Raw genomic sequence first — 17,103 nt, forward strand, 5'->3', positions numbered from 1 at the left:
CAGCCAGTACCCCCTGTGCTCCCCCTGATGGCGGCCCTGAAAATGACCTAACAATGTACAACATAAACTTGCAATTTTAGATAAATAAAACTAAAAAATATATTTTCTGTTCAGTCCATTCAGCCACACGCTGAATGTTTTTTTACTCAAAACATATATCTGCACAATTAGTTTCAGTCACCTGAAATCACAGTTGAACAGCTTTATTCACAGCCAAACAGAAGTGTTCAGGTAAGGGAGATCTAAATTTAAATTTAGAAATTCTAAACCTGGGCTAGTCACACGATGATCTAAAGCTGGGATCAATCAAAGTTTTATGTGTATTTTTCAACACTTAAAAGTATTTAATTGTGTCTTAACTACCCAACATCACTTTTAGCTAGTCATATATAAATTTCAATATCAGGTTATTAGGTTTTTAAATCAGGTATGCTTGAAGAAGGGCTGATGAAAACCCAATTATTTCCTGGTGAGCACAATATATTTACTCAATTGGCAACTAGAGTGCTACAGTTTGTTAAGAATATGACTGTAAGGGCTGTGGAAGAGGGGAAATGCTACCTGTTATATATATAACACCCTTACTATACCAAGAGTTCAGTACATACTAAAAGACAAAAGCAACAGCTTTTAATTTTCTCAAGGTTCAGGTTTTTCATGTATAGTTTTTCAAATCTTTTCATCAATTTGGAGCCAAAGTATTAAAAGGGTACTACTTTTAAAAACTATTTTTGCATAGTGAAAGAAAATGGACTTCTACACAATTTTCCAATATACATTACACATTGTCAATGGATTTACAGTTTCTTGTAAAATGAATTGCTATTAAAAGCAGTACCTGCCAGTTTACATTCTCTGCATTCTGTCTCCTGAAACAGTGTTACAACCCAGCTGATAAAAGCTGATTAAAACAACAGGAAGCCAGACCCAGACAACAAAAACAAACGCCACTCTTGACTGCAATTACATTTATGAATAACTGTGGAGCCTTTTTAAAATGATGTGCTGGAAAGTTGCTTAATATTACAATTCCTTTTATGATGAAAAATGAGGAACTCTCTTAAAGCATTGGCTACACTGGACATTGTCCACCTTGCAGAGAAATCACCACAGCACAGTGCAGAACGATCTATTAAAACACTATGCACTCTGCCAGAAGATGACACATTCAGTGCATCTTAGGTTCCCAGTTTCCTGGCTCTGAGTAATAGTTGGAGTGTTTTATACTTATACTTAATAATGGAATGAGAAAACATACGCTATTATTTAAATCTTTGTACAGCATTAATAGACAGATGGAGGTATGAAATGATATGAACTCTTTACATTTTTGGAGCCCCTAGGTTACAATTAATCATTCATTTACCGTATATACTCGAGTATAAGCCGAGTTTTTCAGCCCCCAAAATATGCTGAAAAACTCTACCTCGGCTTATACTCGGGTCAAACGCAAAAACGGTCGCCTGCATCTAAGAATAGTCGCCGGTGTCCAAGAATAGTCTCCAAGAATAGTCACCGGCATCCAAGAATGGTCGTCGGCGTCCAAAAACGAGATGCCGGCACCTCCAATGGGAGCAGAAACCCTAAATTTTTTGATTGAAACTTACCAGAAGCTGCTGCATTTCTCACCCTAGGCTTATACTCGAGTCAATAAGCTTTCCCAGTTTTTGGAGGTAAAATTAGGTACCTCGGCTTATACTCGGGACGGCTTATACTCGAGTATATACGGTAAGTGTCAAAATACATTTGAACCTTTGATAAAGTACAGTGGCATTCCCCTTGGTAGAACTCTGGTTTCACCCCGCTATAAATACGCCACGTTGTTAGAAAATAACTGTAGCCCTAATGCTCATTATTCTTGCCAGATTCTACTAGAAGAGCAAGGTGTAAAGTACAGAGTTGTGGCACCATCCCTTGACTGGAAGCAACTTATTTAAAAGTACAGTAAATATTTTATTTATCTAACACTGATCAATGAAACATTATCAATTTTCTCACTACAAATATATACATTTAATTGGTGATAAACGTCACCAGTTACTCATGACAGTCAATTAATAATTTGTAGATATGATCCAACTAAAACAAATTATAAAATGAAAGCAAAATCTAGTTAGTTGGCACATATATTGTCACAAATCACTGGTTCAACTTACCAACTAAATTAGTCCATATATAGATAATTATGCAGCTATGAGTCCTATGGAAATAAGACACCCAGACTGATTAGATTTATTGCATTCGTGGATTAATAAGAGGATGAGGTTTACAGAGGCCTGAACCCGAAACGTTGCACTGCTATACCGCAATAAACGTGCAAGGTGTTCCTTGCTTGCATCAGTTCGGTGTGCCTCTGGATTGCTTGACTTCTAGATTGGATTTGGGGTTGCCGGACCTCTACCATTGTGCACCAGACAGCACTATAATTATCTCACACAAGGGTGTGCGAGAGCCAGATTTCTCTTGTTCAGCATGGCAAAGCATGCCCTATAGGTAAGCATATTTATTTATTTGTGATCCATTCTATCCATTTGACAATACTAATCCTGTCCCAGGGGCATCTAGCTCCTTCATCATGCCCTGTGATTTTGCTGGTGTCTCGGCCGCCACAGTGCATGCGATCTTCATTACTCTCTGCCTATGTTTTAGCAGATAGTAATGCAGATATTTTTCAAAATATTTTGTGGAAAATGTAAAATCATTTTGAAAATTGTTTTGAAAACCTGTCACTGGATCTCTTATCCTGGTGCAGAAATCCCTCAGGCATTTAACAGCAAATATTTTTGCAATAAACTCCCATTCTGTAGGATATTTCCCCTCTCTATTTTTGCTTTATAAATTATGATATGACACTGTAAGCACATTACAGCTGCAGCTGACAGCACAACAATGCAAAGACAATGTATGCTCAATCTTATAAATGATGGAAATGTATGGAAACAGCTCCATAATAAAACTACTCTTCTCTTTCAGTTTGCATCTTATCACATTGAGATTAACTCATTAAATGGCCCAAATTACGATTCATGCACAAGCAAACAATTTCACTGCAGTTCAGTATATATTAATACTTTATTATATATATTTTATTACCAGCATCAGAAGTTCTGCCAGCCACTGGGGGTCATACTTTCCATTGAAACTGACATGAAACTCCATGTGTTGCATCCCACTGACATCCTTCAGGCCTGGTATTATCAAGTGCCTGAGTGCCTTTCTGGTAATAAGAAGCAAACCACAGTATGACAAAATGTGAGATTCCATCATACAGGCATATTATTATCTACCAGGAATAGAATATGATTTTTGTGGACAGCTATTAATCTTCCTATTTGATGTTGAAAATGAAGTGAAGTTATTCTTTGCATTGTTCAGTCAAAAACGTTGATTCATTTTAATATTATGTCTTGCATTCTACAGAAATGAAATCCCTTGATCTTATTTTCTTTTTTCTGTAGGGCTAAGTAACAAAGAAGATTTAATGATCGCTCCCAATCTATACAGCCTTTGTAGACAATTTCTATTTTTAAAGTACACTTAAAAAATGTGCAGTACCTAATTAAATACACATCTACTTAAATCATTAATTCAAGGCTCAAGTGAACTGCCTGACTTGCACTTTTTTATAAACGCACTTACAGCCCACTAGTCCTATGGGTTCCATTACATTACACCACTTTTCCTCAGTTAGAAAAGATTCCTATATGCAATATGTAATTCAAGTTCTTACCCTTTCTTTAAATTCTTTCTTAGCCACTTTGTGGGAAACCTTTATTAGAAATTCTAGTAAAGGAAAATTTATGAGGGCTGCCCATTCAGCATCAAAGGATGATACAGCTGTGCCTATCACATATTATCAAGATTATTATTATTATTGTAGATTATCATTATTGTGTATCACATGGATAAATAATAAAAGGGACCTTTTGGATTCTAATAAACTTTGGAATGTAAGGCAGTATTGTACAATTCTAATGTTGATAGATCTACCTAATGTAACATAGCTCTCTAATCTTAAAGCCAATGTGGGCAGAAGGGAAATCCTTCAACCTCCTTCTATCAGGTAACTTTCACTGGCACTATTTAATTCAAGCATATATATTGCATAAAAAGTACTTTCATTTAGAAGCTAGTCTTCTACACAGTTCACAATCTACATCTGCCATTGCTGTCATGTTTGCTGTTTCATACAGTTTGGCATATTTGGTATTTTAAACGAAAATATTTGCACCCTGTAACATTCCTGACAGAGGCCACATATCACTGGAAAGAAGCTGTCACTTCTTTCCACAAGCAACGGCAAGGAGTTAGTAACTTCAACGTCCTTGGTCAATCCCTATCATCTTCTTCTTTCTGTCAATAGTGATGTAGATTCAAGGGATACTGTTTGCCACCTGGGTATTATTCATACAACAGGTGTCTACCCACAGTGTATCAGGATTTTCACGATGTGTGCCAAGGGATTTTACTCACTATCTGTGAGTCCTACCTGTAATGTTTTGGGTAGCCAAGGATGAGTAGAGTATAACAGCTCTTTATTAGCAGAGACTCATGCAGGCATTACATAACAGTAACTTTCACTTTTAAGCTGTATGAAGTATGCACAGTTTAAGTCTGGGCACAGTGACATCTACAGGCCATTTGTATAAACACCACATATTCCCCCTATAGTAGGAAAGCATTTGGGCAAATGTAATAAACAACAACAATGCATCTTAAAGCAATGATATACATTATTTACATCACATAGTTGTGGGTCCATGTAGGTAGTTTTCTGATTCTCTCAGTATGCCTTATAGGTTCACTTTCTTCAAGCCTATTGCAGTTGACATCAGGAGTAGGAAAATGTCCTTATCAAATGGAGCTTCTCCAAAGTCATTCCTAACAGGAGCAAGACAACTTGCATTCCATATGCATCCATCAAACAGTTCATATGTGTATGGTCCTCGCTGGCATCTCACTTCAAGTGGTGTAGTAAATTTAGATTGTCCTTGTTTCAGTATTCCTGGTTTCTTAATTCTGACTAAAGATCCAGGCTGAAAGTGTACTTCTCTGGCACCATTTTTTCTGTCAGTATAAGCCTTGCATTTGGCTTGGTGACGTTTCACAATGTCAGCAGTAGATGATTTTGTAGGCACAGTATTTTGTGGAAGTTTGATGTATGCAACATGTAACTTAGTGCGCATCTCTCTGCCATGTAATAATTCAGCTTGAGATGATTGGGTTGTTGCATGGCACGTTGCTCTGTAGTTATATAGGAACTCTGTTGTAAATACTTTCCAAGATTTCCCAGTAAGATTTGCTGTCTGTAGTGCTTCTTTCAGACTTCTGTTGAATCACTCGATTTCTCCATTTGCTTGTGGGTAATACACGGAAGATTTCCTATGCACAATATTCCTCTCTCTCAGAAAGAATTCAAACTCAGATGAGACAAACTGTGGTCCGTTGTCTGATGTTAACTCCTTTGGATTACCTTCTCTGCTGAAGACTGTAGACAGAAATGTCACTGTAGCTGATGTTATATGAGAAACAAATGCAATTTCAGGCCATTTACTGTAATAGTCTATCAAGGTTATAGTAAATCTACAGTCTATAGGAGCATCTGTAAAAGGACCGACAATATCAATAGCAAGCTGAATCAGGTAATGGTACATCTGGTCTCAACTTAACTTTGTGTACAAAGTTCATTGCACAACCCAGTGAAGTGTTGGTTTGTGGTGAAATTTTAGACACTGGCTGTGTGGCAGGCACTGGTGCTGTAGTAATGAGACCATCAACTAATTGTAGGGTTTTTTTTTTTTAACATCATAACCTTTATTAAAAGATGACAGGCATGACATGTAGCGAAGAATGCAACATAAGAGGCTTAATGGACAATGCAGTAGATGACATATCACATGACAGTCACATACCAGTCAAATAAAGTTATACAATGTGATAATCAAAAGAAAAGAAAACAGTAAAAGAAAAGAAACAAAACAAAAGAAAAAAAACCAGAGAAAGTGCATATATTCAACATTGTCTAGAAAACAACAATATGATAATCTGCCAACAACAATATATATAGATAAGAGTCCCGAATGCAGTAAGCAAAGCTGTCTAAATGCAAGCATACATCGTGTACTCAATAGAGCAATCCAATCGCCGTGCCTAAGAGGCCGGCCACGATCCCCAAACCTTGTCAAATTTGTTAGATGATCCCCGTTTAGTGTATAGGTAAGACATACAGTTAATAAAGCTAAGCATTTGTTCCATCCACATCTGATGGGTCGGGGGAGCAACATTCTTCCACTGTTGAGTTAGGCATTTGCGTGCATGGAAGAGGCTCTGGCGAACAATAACTAACTGATCCCTATTGAATTGGGAGTCATCACAGGCACCCAATATGGCTAGTTCAAGGGAAGGGACTAGAGGGGTCCCCAGTACATTCGTTAGCGTAGCAAACACCTCCTCCCAGTACTTCTGTAGTTTCCTACAATCCCAAAACATATGTTTGGGCGTTCCCATCTCTGAGGTACATCTAGTACAGGTAGGGGGGTTCTGGGAGTGCATTCTGTGCAATCTCACCGGGGTGAAATAGGCTCTATGCAGAATATACCTCTGTATCATTTTGTGGTTAGCGTTGGGGGACACAAATCCAGGTGCCTCCAGGGCATCTAGCCATTCCTCATCAGTAAGTGAAGGGATGTCTAGTTGCCAAGCCCTGAATAAGCTAGCATTGGTTTTATCAAATTTACTAGATCGTAAAACTTTATATAAATTGGAAATAAGATGTTGGTTATCTTGCAGTTCCAGTATCCTGCAAAAAGGGGGTTTCCCAATTTTAAACGGGTCTTTAGAATATGCATGCTGAACCTGCCTATAGTGTAACCAGTGGGAAGCAGGTATATCAAAGTCCCTTTGGAGATGCTCAAATGGTACAATAGCATTATTATGAAATAGATGGTGCAACAGCTTTATGCCTTTCCTCTCCCATGCCCGACCCACCGGTATCAATACAAATTCCCGAAGTTGTGGGTTATGCCAAATAGGAGTATCTGGATGTTTTAATTGATGAGTGCATACAGCTCGTGCTCGCTCCCACACTTTACGGGCTAACTGCATAAGGGGGCTACAAACGGATTTTCTCCTATCTAGTGAGGGTCTCAAAACTAATTGTAGGTTTAATGCAGCAAAGAGATCCCTTCCAAGTATATCACTACCCTTATTCACAATGTAAAAGTCACATTTTGCAGTATTTGATTCAGATTGTACAGTCACTGGCAAGCAACCAAGCACAGGGAATGGATCCTTTAAGTAACTGACCAGTTTCAGGGCAGGGGCAACAAGCGGATCTTTTGCAAAGTATTTAAAAAAAATATCCTTTGGTAGTATAGAATAAGGTGAACCTGTTTTAAGCATCAGTGTTGGACTGGCCCACTGGGACACCAGGAAAAATCCCGGTGAGCCCCAGTCCTTGTGGGCCCCTACGACCACACATCTATTTTTTGCCAGCGCTCCGGTTTTGCGCTTGCTTCTTCCACAGCAATGGGCCCCCCAGCGCTGCCGCCTATTCTACCTGGGCTCCTGGGCTGGCTAGTACTGAACTACCTGGCATAAGCTGCTCCCTGACTCTGCTATGCTCCGGGCCAGTTGGTTGTTTGTGCTGCGCATGTTTTCAGTGCGCAGACCGTCTGTGCCTGATGACGTCATGAACTGGCCGGCGTCCACTGCGAAGTTCACGTGGGGGAAGAGAGAGAGGTGCGTGTTTGAAGCGTCAGAGAGACAGCGTTACTGCTGGACTGGTGCGGTGGGGTGGATCCTGGCTGGCTGCATTCGCTGGGCAAGTTGTGCTGATTAGTCTTCTCTTCTCCCTGTCTCCTCAGCCCAGTTTTGTTGCTGGAGAATATTAATTTTTTTATACTACACACTACAGTGCTGGTGAGTGCCATCTCCTGGTGATGTTCATTATGGCCTTTAGCAACTGCTTTTTTTCTGGGAGCCTATCATTTCCCCCTTTGCTCAAACATTGGGAAATTGGTGTTTGCTCATTGCTAGTAATTTGTTTAATGAAAGTCGCAAAACTTCTGAGTATGTCATGTCTTCATTTGACATTTGCAAGTGTGTTTTCTATTCACAGTTGTTTTTCTTCTACAAAGGAGCAGATCAGCAAATTATAAGATGATCCATTTACCTATTGCTGTGGGCCTTCAGACTGGAATTTTCGAAAACTAAAAAAAATAGTTGTTCAATAAGGGTTGGACTGGACATGCAAGTGAAAAAAACAGATGGGCCCAGCCTTTGCAAGGGTTAAATCCTGCTGTAGGAGCAGTCTCTCTCTAATGCGAGGTGAGTTTGTTTTTTCCAATATTTGGTCTCTTAGCATTTCATCTTTTAGATTCCCAAACTCACAGGTAACAACCAGCTCTCTCAAAGCTGCTACAAATTTTTCTGTGGATTCGCCTTTACGTTGTCCACGTTGGCGGAATTTATATCTTTCAGCAACCACATTTTCCCTTGCCACGAAAAAGTTCTTTATAGCAGTAAGAGCAGTTTCATAAATATCATCAGGTAATGGTAATGTATAGAATATACGCTGTCCCTCTGCTCCCAGGCAGTGAATAAGTAAATCACGCTTTCTAGCAGCAGAAATCTCCCCTTGGTCGGCAGCAATAATGTAATTTTCAAACATACAAATCCAAGCAGTAAAAGGTATGGTAGGCTCACCAGGGTTTGGAAGAAGAGGTGCAGGCTGCTGCAGAGGTAGAAGATCCATATCGTTGTCAATTTGTTATGTTTTGGGTAGCCGAGGATGAGTAGAGTATAACAGTGCTTTAGTAGCTCTCACTCTTTGAGTATGCTATAATAGGTGCTGCATAAAACTTAAAGCCTTCATTCATTTTCCAGATATCCCAGGTATCAGGCATACCATTTGTTCCCTCCCCTTTTATAAACTATATCCCTTACAGTATACAGATATGGGACCTGTTATCCAGAATGTTCGGGACCTTAGAATTTCCAGTTAATGGATCTTGCCGTAATTTGGATCTTCATACCTTAAATCAACTAGAAAATCATGGAAACATTAAATAAACCTAATAGGCTGGTTTTGCTTATAATAAAGTACAGGACAGTAAAGTACTGTTTAATTGTTAGAGAAAAGGGAAATCATTTTTAAAAATTTTTAATTATTTGGATAAAATTGAGTCTATGGGAGATGGCCTTTCCATAATTCGGAGCTTTCTGTATTGGGAAGAAGTATCTCTTTCTTGGTAAAAATCTGGGATTAATTCCTAATTGTGAAACTTCTGTTGTGGCAAATGCTATGATATTCTAAACAGTGTGCTGGAACCTAATTTCTTAGTCCTGATCTGTGAAGAAATAAAAAATATCCATATTTTAATATATATTGTCCGTTAGACCGCTGCACACACTTAAAATGAGGTTCTGCCCTGTTTCTAACAGAAATAGTATATAAAAGTTGCAGAAAATGCTGTTGCACTCTTGGGACTTTTGCAAATAAAATTAACTTTATTTAGAATTATTTAGAATTTAGATTTTATATATATATATATATATATATATATATATATATATATATATATATATATATATATATATATATATATATATATATATATATATATATATATACACATTTGCATAAATTTGTGCTATGTAACTGAATTTACTAAATATATTTACTAAAGTTTATTACAAACTATTTTAAACTTTCATCTTATTGATTTGATTTAAAACTGGAGTTTATAGGGCTATTTATTCAGTGTGTCGTTGTTAAAAGATAAATCCATATAATGATTAATGATGCCTGAAGCCTTTGTGGTTTAGAATTTATTAATCTTAATTTTTTCATTATTTTGAGCATTAGGATAATGGTACAAATGGTGACTTTTACCCTCATATGTTTTAACAGATAAAAATGCAAATATCTGAATTCACCTCCCCCCTCACATGCTCCCATTAAGAAAGTAAATATGGAGCTATTCAGCCTAAATACCAAGAATATCAAGGGCAGTAAATATACTTCAACAACAAGGGGCAAATTTACTTATATCGAGGGTTAATTAACCCTTAATATTCGACTGCCGAATTTAAATCCTTCGACTTCGAATATCAAAGTCGAAGGATTTAGCGCAAATAGTTTGATCGAACGATCGAACGAAAAATCGTTTTGATCCATCGATCGAACGATTTTTCTTCGACCAAAAAAAGATAGCAAAGCCTATCGGGACCTTCCCATAACATTGACTTCGGTAGGTTTTAGGTGGCGAACTAGGTGGTCGAAGTTTTTTTTAAAGAGACAGTACTTTGACTATCGAATGGTCGAATAGTCGAACGATTTTTAGTTTGAATCGTTTGATTCAAAGTTGTGGTCGAAGGTCGAAGTAGCCCATTCGATGGTCGAAGTAGCCAAAAAAAACAGTCGAAATTTGAAGTTTTTTTTCTTCTAATCCTTCACTCGAGCTAAGTATATGGGCCCCCTAATGTCACCCTTACTGATATTCATGCTGGGCTTTCAGGTATATATAGAAGAAACACTCACCATAGGTGGCGTTTTCATTGGGCCCCAAACCCACTGCTCCAGGCAGCCACTGTTTAAATAACACTGCTCTAAAGGCAATTTCATCAGGATGCAAACTAGCCCCAACTATACTGCCTCCCAGCCTCATGGGCTCCATAGCTAGCCTAGAGAGTGCTACTTTACTACCCCGACACTAGGAGAGTCAAGCAAGCCTTCAGTTCAAACGTGGGGAACGATCGCAAAAATAAAAATGTAATATAAGCTGTTCATACTGATATAAGAAACATTTTAATACAATAAATTAAATATTCTGCATCATTTCTGACATAATCAAGTTTATGTTAAATATGCCTCTCTCAGCATCTGTTTCTCTTCATTTTGTCTTCACATAGCAGTTGGGTGTCAGGTAGTCATTGACAGTTAGATCCAATATATCTTATAGGGGGGCTCCTTTTGCCTAGAAGATGTATAAGAGCTCAGTTTGTTAAAATCACCAGACACTATGTCTCTCTACATGCAAGATTTGTGCATGAGGCAGTTATTTTGTTAGATTTTTAATGGTATCAGTTATTTGAGTGAGCTCTAATACATCTGCTAGGAAAGGAGGCCCCACCATAAGATATATTGAACTCCAACACCGAACTCCAGCATGATGAGAGAATGAAGAGAAACAGATGCTGAGAAAGGGACAATGAACATAAACTTGAATATTTAATTGATTGTATTTACAAAGTTTCTTATTTTAGTATGAGGAAGCTCATTTTCATGATAGTTCCCCCTTTAAAGTTAAATGTGCCTCATGGAAGGGCAAGTAACCTTTGCTGACCCTGCAGGGGTGCTACCTAAAGTGAAGCTATTTTATCATACCATGTGAGTTTCTTATTTCAGTATGAAGAAGCTTATATTAAATTTTCATTTTCGCGATAGTTCCCCTTTAAAGTTAAATGTGCCCCATGAAGGGCAAGTAACCTTTGCTGACCCTGCAGGGAGGGTTCCTAAAGTGAAGCTATTATATCACCCCATGGGAGAAAGATGTCTGTGTGTGTAGAGATTTACAGTAACCAATAAACTTGTAGCCCAGTTAATCAGATCAGTGCAATTTTGTTGCCCATGCATCAGACCAAATAGTTCCATGTTATGTTCATAAGACATTTGAAATGAGTATCTTTTCATCTCTTTATTTAATCTGTGCCGATGTAGACAGTACAGTATATAGAGAGAGAGAGAGAGAGAGAGAGAGAGAGAGAGAGAGAGAGAGAGAGAGAGAGAGAGAGAGAGAGCAAGCCATTGTATGAAGTTTGGCTGTCATCAAGTCAAATTCACTCAGGATTGTTGTTACTTGTTCATATAGTCAGTTTTGCAGGACTTTTAACCAGCAAACCTTGGGGCCCTTCCTAGCCATTGTTCTCAAAAAAAGTGCTCTTGATATTTAATTGTTTGTTGCCTACCATGATCATAGCCTGTTCCTTGCTACAGTGATCCAAACCAGTTTGATTCCCCTGGTTTCTATTTAACTTGGTGGGTTCAGGTTTGCTAGTGAAACATGTCTTGAAACATATCCAAGTCTTGGCCGCACATAAGTAGCAGAGCACTCAATCCCAAGCCAAGGTTGATTACAGTTGATAAACAATTATAGAACAGCAGAAACCCAAAATAAATGTTTCCACTGGGCTGCTAAAACATAGAACTTTGGTTATTTCCAACAGAGCTTTCCAACTGGAAACTTCTGGTATGGAGGTGATTTTTTATGTCCGTCAATTAGCCACATGTTTCATGTATACCTTTGGTTGGCATTATGGTTGGTATGCATCAAACAAACATAAATATATAAATAATCATTGGAGATCACTTTACTATTTTCTTGTAATACTGTGATTAGCCCTTGGGTTGCTGTTTTTCTCCCACCTTAGAATCCTATTTAGAAACTGTTTGTAACAGTTTTTGGTAAAATCAACATTTTCTATTGATAAATTACCAGTGATGGAATTTTTATGTGCATAGTAAGATGTTACTTAAATCATTCCTAAAATGATAACCAAAACAAATGCCTAACAAAAATATTCTCATTTAGTAAAAAGTTCTTAAGCCTCTTATATAAAATAATCAGTTTTGCTGTGAAAATGGTTCATCAAAAAGTTCTGGAAACATGTTAAAGCACATAAAATCTCCTTGTCAATGAAGTATTTTTGTCAATTTGGGCAATTTAGAAATAAAAGCTGAACTGAAAATCACTGGCAATATAACCAATTTTTACCACATTTTTTTGTTTTCATAGACAGGGTCATTACAAGCTCACCTGCCTATGCTGGACAAAATACTCCACTATTACAGTATGTGGGTAAAAAATGGTAAACAACCTGGTAAACAACAATGATAGTCACTCCTACTAATGTGGTCCAAGGATTTGGTAAATCCCACAGAGTAAAAATATAATTAACAATTGAACCTAAAAAGGAGTTTTTATGTCTATCATGTAGATACAGTAACAAACACCTAAACTGCCAGTGGAGCTAACCATTTACCTGCCATTCTCTTACTGTGTTTAAATGCAGTCTACTGAACAGGGCATGTAAATGTTCTCCTTTGTATAGTATATGACTAAAAATCTAATTGGTGTATGGAGTGTCTGGAATATAAACAACATACTGTACTAAATTTATTCAAAGGCATCTTTTCAAATGAAAAAAAGTAACAAGACAATGATTACTTTATCTGCACACAGCTACATCTACAGCTTTGTTTACTGTATGTAAATATAGTGGTAGTGATGAACTTCAATAATACGCAGTGGGTTGCTGCAAAAAGGTGCTGTTTATTTAAACACACTTGACAAAGAGCTACGCTCGAAACATGTAGTGTTTAAATAAACAGCACCTTTTTGCAGCAACCCACTGCGTATTATTGAAGTTCATCACTACCACTATATTTGGATTAATCTGCTTCATTGGACGGAAGTATTTGTAATTGAACTGAGACTTTGAATCCTACATTCTATTAGCTTTGTTTATGTAGTCTGAACTATACTGTGGGTTAAGTGGCAAAATCTTTTCATTGGATTGAAAAATTACTAAGGATCTAGCTTTTGATCTTAACATCTGCTCATCCCTCCCAACTAGGCTTATGTGACATTTTTGTTCATCAATTTGTATCCTAGTAATAACCCCATTCTTTTTCTCAGTGACAAGATACTGTATACTGGATCATTCTCCATTTATATATAAAAAAAACACACCCTCATCAAACTTTCCATATCCTAGATGTGAGTCCTTGCTATGATATTGATCAAAGAGCTTAGATTCTGCCTATATGTACAATAGTTGTTATTAAATAATATCAAAATAATGATTTTTTTCTCATGAAATATATTTTATATTGTTTATATACAGCATATTATATATTGCAGTAGTGATAGGTGAATCTGACCCGTTTTGCTTTGCCAAAAATTTGCAAAATGGCAAAAAAGTTGTCATACGCATTGAAGCCAATGGGCATCAAACCAGGTGACAATTTTTCAAACAATGCAACATATTTTTTCTTTTACTATCCATTATAGTCTATATATATATATATATATATATATATATATATATATATATATATATATATATATATATATATATATATATATATATATATATATAAAACAACATACTGCATGTAATGACTATGAAGATTTTCATTCATCCAGGTCATGGTATATCTAGTATAAGTAATTCTAAAACAACTGGACTTGCTGAGTACTCATTGAAGACATCTCACTACTCATCCGAGCAGCTTCTTCAGCTCAACTGACTGGTGTGGGAAGTTCTCGGCATATAAACTCTTCCACTAATCCAATCACAATGGCACATTGTAACTGTTCAAAGAGGTGACATCTGAAACTCACAGAAGTGTTATTCTGTGGGGTTACTGTGATAGGATTACACCACATCCCTGTGTTTTTCAAACCTAGCAACACACTAAGGCAAAAACTGGTACACCCAAAGGATCAAACACCAAAAGAAAAACAAAGCAATGTGGTATACGGAGTCCAGTGTAGAGAGACATGCACAGATCTATACATTGTGGAGACAAAGCAACTGCTCACCAAGCGAATGGCTCAACATAGAAGGGCAAACTCTACAGGGCAAGACTCAGCTTTCTTTCTACATCTAAAAGACAAGGGACACTCCTTTGAAGATAACAATGTCCAAATCTTGGATAAAGAAGACCGCTGGTTTGAACAAGGCGTGAAAGAGGTGATTCATGTCAAGGTGGAGAAAACATTCCTAAATAGAGGTTGGGGCCCACGACACCACCTGTCTGTAAGTATTTTAATGCAGTTTTACTAGTAAGAAAGTAACACTAGAGAAGAAACTTTCACGCTGACAAATTTTCGCTAGAGATAGTATGCCATCGTTCATTTGCCTAGACTAATTTCCACATTTTTACAAATACGCATAGTTGTAGCAAATTAACATCTGATGTAGTTAGAAGTATGGCAAAGCTTTCCAAAGCAAAAATTTGGACCTAAGAAAATTTGCCCCATAGAGAGAGATGTTTTTATACGTGGAGTCATCCTGTTTTTTTGTCGCTGTATCTACTTCATAAACTGCAAGTACTTAAAGAGAAATACTGTAAATTTAAGGAAATTACTGCAATTTATATTACAGTAAATATGAAATTTTATAGAATTGTGCTTGGTACCAGAATAGCCATCTATAAGATGCTATAGACAGTCACTATTTATTGGGCCTTTGGGGGGTGTTGTTTGGGCCTATTTTGAAGTGTGAGCTTTTGTATTTGTTTAAGCTCGTCATTATACAGAATATTCATACAATGAGATTTGTGTGGTGCTTCTTTTACAGCAGTCTTGGAAGAAGCAATTGATCAATTTGATATGATTTATAGTCCAGGAAATTCTTCATGGAACCATTAAATGGATATTCTCATCACAACATTACCCTATTTTATAATAATAGTAACATGTATTTTTCTAAATAAGATTTAAATGTGTTCTTTTTTTTATTATTTAAAGGTTAAGATGCCATATATTGATATAATGTATAAGTGCTATTCACCAGATTTCTCATATGTAAACAGTGAAGCACTACTATACTTCGCTTTACATTGCAAAGCCCCCTTTAAATTACAGTATGTAATAAATAACTTCATGGTTGCTATGGGTTACTGTTTACCAGAGATGAAATAGAAATAATAAGCTTTGTACAAGAATATAGGCTTTCTCAGTTTTTTTAACTTTTTCAATGCCAGCCGATATGGCACTTTATTGCCAGTCCGTTTTTGAACATTTTGTTCTTTTTCGTTTTATGGGCCTTACCTTAGATGGTTCTTTTAGTTTACCCAGGAAAGAGATATATCGTTTTCTTCAGGACAAGCTAAGGTTTCAAAATTTTATTTTAATTTAATATTGTTGTAATTCCACTTCTGTAACAAGATATAGGCTTATAGGTGTCTAAAAATTGAAACGTTGCCTTTATCTTTGGGGGGTTGATACATTTTTCAGAGTTTTCAACTGAAACGGGGGAATGTAATAAAAGTTGTAAAGAGAAAAACAATCCGCACCAATAAGAATAAAAATCCACATCTCGCAATGTAATTTTGTTCCTTAAACTGTTATTGCATTGCGAATTTTAATTGCACATGGGAATTTTAATTGCGCACTCTTAAGAAGTGCTTGAAGGAGCAAACAAAAAATCTTTTGGAGCAAACATAACGACTTTTTCAGTAAGAAGTTTTATTATATTAAATGCGCATTGGCGCAAACTATAAATTTCACAAACGGTCTTCGATTGTTGGAAGTGGTTGCTAAACAGTTTCCAGGTTCGCAAAAGCTATATTATATTTGTGCAAAGCTAAATTTGTTCGCGTAAAGGCATAACTTTTCGCATTGCAAATAGTTTTTCCATTACCAACTTTTATTTCATTTCCCTGAAAGTGTGCCATTGTACTTTTTGCTTATGAAAATCATGTTTCTAATTATATAAATAAGATGAAACTCCAGCACACGGATGCTTAAGGGTTCATAACCCGTGTTTATTGTCAATGCCAAACAGGAAACAACGTTTCGGGGGCGTACCCCTTCGTCAGGTGAGCTGTGCAGACCCCACCTCCACCTTAAGTAGAGGGCAAACCAGTGCAGGTGTGCCTTTCAATCCCAAATCCAAGGTTAACCCCCAATTAACCACATAGTATCAAAAGATTAACATATCAATGTACAAATGCAATTAGCAGAAATATCAGTCCACATTTTGATCAGAGATAATAATCTACATATTTGGTCAAAAAGATGTCAAAAAAAGTCCATAATAATCATTGGAAAAACGTCCATATCTGAATACATATTGATCCTGAAAAATGAAAAAAGTCCAATGAAAAATATTCAATGTTCAGTGAAGGCAAAATTCATAGCAACATAAAATGTACAAAAAGCTCTATAAATATGGCTATATAAGGAAGGATTAGATATTACCTTTCCTTAGATACTTTGTATCGAAACAATAATCAACTTAGGAGAATCTGTAAGAGAACAGGAAATAAATTAGCAACAAACGTATTTAGCAACTTTGTAAATAGTTATA

The sequence above is a fragment of the Xenopus laevis genome, chromosome 3S (genome assembly GCF_017654675.1).
Source record: "Xenopus laevis strain J_2021 chromosome 3S, Xenopus_laevis_v10.1, whole genome shotgun sequence".
Lineage (NCBI taxonomy): Eukaryota > Metazoa > Chordata > Amphibia > Anura > Pipidae > Xenopus > Xenopus laevis.